Source organism: Gossypium hirsutum, chromosome A13 (assembly GCF_007990345.1).
Source record: "Gossypium hirsutum isolate 1008001.06 chromosome A13, Gossypium_hirsutum_v2.1, whole genome shotgun sequence".
Lineage (NCBI taxonomy): Eukaryota > Viridiplantae > Streptophyta > Magnoliopsida > Malvales > Malvaceae > Gossypium > Gossypium hirsutum.
In genome coordinates, this window is record NC_053436.1 from 18,802,843 (window position 1) to 18,808,246 (window position 5,404).

Consider the following 5,404-nt stretch of genomic DNA (forward strand, 5'->3'; position numbering starts at 1 on the left):
TTTTATCCTATTAGTAAAATAATATTTATTTCATTAATTATTTTCATTTTAAGGTCAATTGTAGTATTTAAACAATTTATTTATTTAAACATTAAACATATTATTTCGTACATTCACTTATGATCAATTTTAGGCTTTCACAAAAATGTAATTTTACTATAATTAAGCTCTTAACTTAACGAATCAGATGAACATCAACTTAGATAGAACTTAATTCTTAACATCAATATCTTATCAAAACTTAATTTCTAAATTCTACAAAAAATAATTATTCTTCTCAAATTTGAACTTAACAAAATTTAATTTCTAACATCTATATCTTATCAAAACAACTAAAGTTCCATTTTAGTTGTTACATCAATATATATATTCTTATATTTCAATGATAAACTATAAGAGTACCTTTATTCCTTACTTTCTTGGATGGAATAGTATAAATATTCACCGCAATTAAAAAAAATTATTTTAGTAAGTTGTCAACATTATTTGTCATTCACTTCCTAGCCAACAAAATAGCCCTGAAGTAAAAAACTAGTCTACTAGCAATTCATCAACAACTTGGAGAATCAAATAGATAATTTAAATGTTGCTTTAGTCAAGCCAGACCAGAAGTGAAGGACCTTATTGATGAATAAGCCAGCTCCATGTATATTGCTGGCCTTGAACATAAGCATCTCAAGTACATATTGATGTTTAACAGGTCAAAGAAACTTTACCAGTTATATAAAATATAAGCATCATAAAATTTTGAATAAAGACAAAAAGAATTCTTTATTATGTCTTGCAATATATATAAGAATCTTCTTGTTCTTATAGTAAAGAAAAATGATTGGTAGTGCAATATATATCTCTAGGAAAAAAATTCTATAAAACTAAGAAAAATGAGATCATTTATGTAGCGACGTAAAAATTTCTCTTTCGGTCGCTAATTGAGGCGATTATTTGAAAATTTAAAAATCGACTTTCGATTTTATTAAAAAAGGGAGTCGCCGCCGATCTTTTTTCTAGGTGTGACCGGATACCTAATAAATCATCCTTTTTTAGAAAAGAAAACTTATTCTTGCACAAAAATGAAGGCCGAATTTAGGTCTACGTCAAAAGCCAGAGTAACGTTGGGTTCGGGAGTCGGTTACGCGCGAGGAAGGTATTAGCAGCCTCGCGACGCCCAAAATTGGTATCTTATTAAACACGTGTTGTCTTGATTTTCAAAAATACGAATCCAATTTGACATTTAAGTGTGATCCGATTGAAGGAAATGAGAAGTTGTAAGTTTTTGGTTTTTTAGAAGAATATCCCATTTTTAACACGAGCCGACTAACTTCACCCAACATAGCGATGAAATCAATGACTTAATGTTAAAATCGGTACATTGCCTTATTCTTAAAATTAAAATGTAAAAAGTTTCTAAAATGATAGTAAAAAAAATCTAAGAATATTATTGTAAAAAATGCGAATAGTGATATGAATAATATAAAATATTAAAATATCAAAATATTAGAATAATAATAATTAATATTGACAAATAAAAAAATAAAATAGAAATAAAAGGTGTACATAATATATATATTAGAAATAACAATGATGTTTAAAAATAATACTATTAATAATACTACATAAATATGTACATATATAAAAAATAAATACGTGATAATATTAAAAATATGTACATAATATAGTGTAAAAAATACATACATAATATAATTAAAATATATAAATAAGATAACATGTAAAATATATATATAAATAATATAGTATTAAAGATATATACATAAAATAGTATAATATATATATACGTAATATAGAATTTAGAATATACCTAATATATTAAAAGAATATATATATAATATAATATTAAGAAATATAATAATAACAAAAAAAAGAGAGAGGGAAAGAGTGGGTGATTTTCGGCCACAAGGCCGGCCACCGTCCAGTCACCAGACCGCCGCCGGCCTCCATCGGTGCCACCGTACACGGCAGCCAGACCTCAAAAAAAACTTTTTCGGTAAAAATAGATAAGCTTCCTCCTTTTATTTTTACTTTCGGATAAAAGAAACAAAATAAGATTGAAAGAAAAAATGATAAGCAAACAAAGAACTTAAAACGAGAATAGACGAAGAAACCTCTTTTGCTTTGATCTTTGATTAAACTCCAAAAAAACTACTCTCTCCAAAAACTAGCCTTTACAATAACTCTTCTCCTTGATTACTCTCAAAAATCCTTTACAATAACTTTCTCCCCCAAAACTTCTTCCTCCTCTAAATACAAAATATGAGAAGGCTTATATAGCCATTTACAAAATATTTTTTATTGTTTATGTCATCATTTGTAGGTACAAGTGGTGGTGGAGCAAGTGTGGCTAGTGGAGTAGGTAGTGGAGCAAATGTGGCTAGTGGAGTTGGTGGTGGAGCAAGTGTGGCTAGTGGAGTTGGTGGTGGCAAAGGCTAGGATTTAGTTGAGAAAAGTTTAGGTTGTGGGCTAGGTTTTTTTTTTTATTTTGATTTGGGCTTAAGGTTTGGGCCATTGGGGTTTTGATGTAAATTGGGCTTTGGGTAGTTAAGATTTTGGGTTTTGGGTTTAATTTTGGTGGGTTAGGTAAGGCTAAATTGGGTTTTGATGTAAATGGGTTAAAATTGGCCTACAACAATTTATATTCCACAGTAAAGATTATTGGTAATGAACGTGTGTTAGATGGTAAAATTATTGTATACGTTATCATAATAAGCAAATTTTTAACTACTAACCAGTTGTTATTATAATGTGCGATGAGACTGAAGGCTAAATGTTGGAGACAAATGAACAGTGGCGTTGGAGGTCTCTGGGTGGGGTGGGGGTGTCGTATCTATGAATGGATGAGTGGGGGAACTGAGGTTACAGAAGGCAGAAAAGCGAAAAGCAATAGTGGCGACTGACAAAGAAGTGGAAACCAGCAGAAGGCAGAAAAGCAACAATGGCAACAGTGGTGAAGAAACAAGCGAAAAGCAACAAAATGAAGAGAAGCAATAGTGGTGGAAATGACAAAGAAGTAAGGAAAAATTTAGGGATTAAGGGGAAATAAGGATTGAAAAGGGAAAGGGGAATATCAGGACTAGGTCTGTTGGGAAGTGGGGAACAAGGGTAAAAATTTAGGGTTAATAAAATCGGGTTGGGCCGAGCCCAGGTTGAAAACCTTTCTTGAAGCCCAACCCGTTTTTAAAATGGGCCTCATTCCTGAAATCAAGCCCATTTTTGGGGCCTATATTTTTGTTCGAACTCTCCCATATTTTAGGCAGGCCTTCGAGTGGCCTGACCTATGGACAGTTGTAGTTTGTGCCAATGTCTTTTCAATGGATTCTCCATGAAAAATTCAATGCTTGTATTCTTTTATTATACCATGAAGACGAAGATGCTCACCCATAATATGTGGTTCGTGCAATATCCTATTATTGCAACGATGGCACAGAAAATATATTTTTCCATTAAAGAGTGATTTTCTAATTGCAAATGATAGGAATATTTTTATTCCAGCTAGGTGATTGGCGCTAAATTTCAGAGCATCCATCCAAATTTTATCTACCACCTGTTAAAGTAAATAATATGAAATAACATGAGTATTTAAACTCACAAATACCCATTTAGACATTTCATTGACAACATAAAAAGCAACAACCCAACTATTTAAACTTACAAATACCATTTAGACATTTCATCGAGCACATGTAAGGCAAATGACCAATTTTAAACTAAGATCTCAATCAATGGAGATCCACACAAACCAATAATAAGATTATGTACATGACAAGAAAAAGAATGCACATATACCACATTTGACGAGTAGCACAAAATCAAGTTCAATATAACTAAATGAAAATTCCCACAAACCATTGACATAAACAAATAACTCAAATACAAAGAGGTTAAACAAATCATTTTTACCTCCATAACACATACTTTTCAGTGTAAAGCCTTCTCCTTTGATAACTCAAAGGACCCTTTTTGTTGAATGAAATTTTGATTACTTGAAGCCATCTCTTTTGATTTTCAAGCCTCGACCACCTATTTTATTTTTTTTTATAACATGAATTCTGATTTTTGGAGTGTTAAGCCCATTGATATTCAGAACACTATTGGGATTTGGGCTAATAACTCATAACATGTTTATTTGTGTAATAGTACTTCCAAATAAGGGTGCATTAGCAAACATATTTAATTTATTGCATAAACATATAATTCGTGCCAATTATTTCAACTTTGGGAGTATTTCAGAAAGTTTTCTTTTGAAATTATGATATTTGTTTTTAATTCTTAATTTGAAGTAGGATAAATATTAAATATATAATGTTATGATTATTATATTTGGACCAAATTGAGCTTAGATTTGGAAACTCCGATAGTTCACTTTTAAATTAGATTTGCCTTTTTTTTTGTTTAAGCTCATATTTTGAATTTTTTTGTTCAAATCTTCCCAAATTTTGGACCTAACGGTATTAAATAATGTATGTATGAAAAAAAAAGGTTGAGATAAATCATGAGCAGATAAAGGCAACATAAAAAGGTTGGGTTAGATACAATATTTGCCAACGAATAATAAAAGTTGGGATAGGTTAACATTTTCCCAACTCTTCCTAAAAGGTTGAGATATGATTAGATTTTACCAACACCAAAAAAAATTGCTTAAATGTACAAATTTAAACGACACAAAAAAGGGTCGGCATAATCCAAAAAGAGTAGTCTTAGGCTTTTCATATGACAACACTTTTATATAGTTGGAAAATGTATAACAAAAGTCGGCATAGTGTTGGACAAAATCGACTCTTATTTAAGCGTTGCCTTAGGCATGCATATCCCAACCCTTATACAAAGAGTTGACCAAAACGTATGTCGGCAAGTCTATCCTGACACTTAGAAACGACACCCAAAAATGTCATCTTAAGGATGTTTTGTTGTACTATTTCTTACCATTATTCAAAGATATCACATTACCCTAATTAAAAGTAATTCCCAATAAAGTTAATATTTTGTAGCATATCAAATGTGAGAATCATTCTCCAATTATCTTTTTTAAAAATTATCACATTTCATATTATTAAATGCGTTTGCAAATTAAAAAAAAAACCTAATTTGTAGAATAAGTAATAAAGTTTGTACTTAAGTAAAGTTATTGAATTTGCAAAAAGAAAATCATACATAAATGTTTAAATCATTTATACTTTATTTTTAAGGATAATTATACATTATATTGATGGTGAAGTGTGATAAGCAAGATTAAGAGATCATCACATATATTTAAAAAATAAACAAATGAAATATATCTATTTATAAAATTACAAAATCTTGAATATTAAAGATAATATTATTAACAAAAATAATCACAAACTTTAAACATAATCTATAAAATTAACCTCACAAATAAAAAAAATAAATAAAA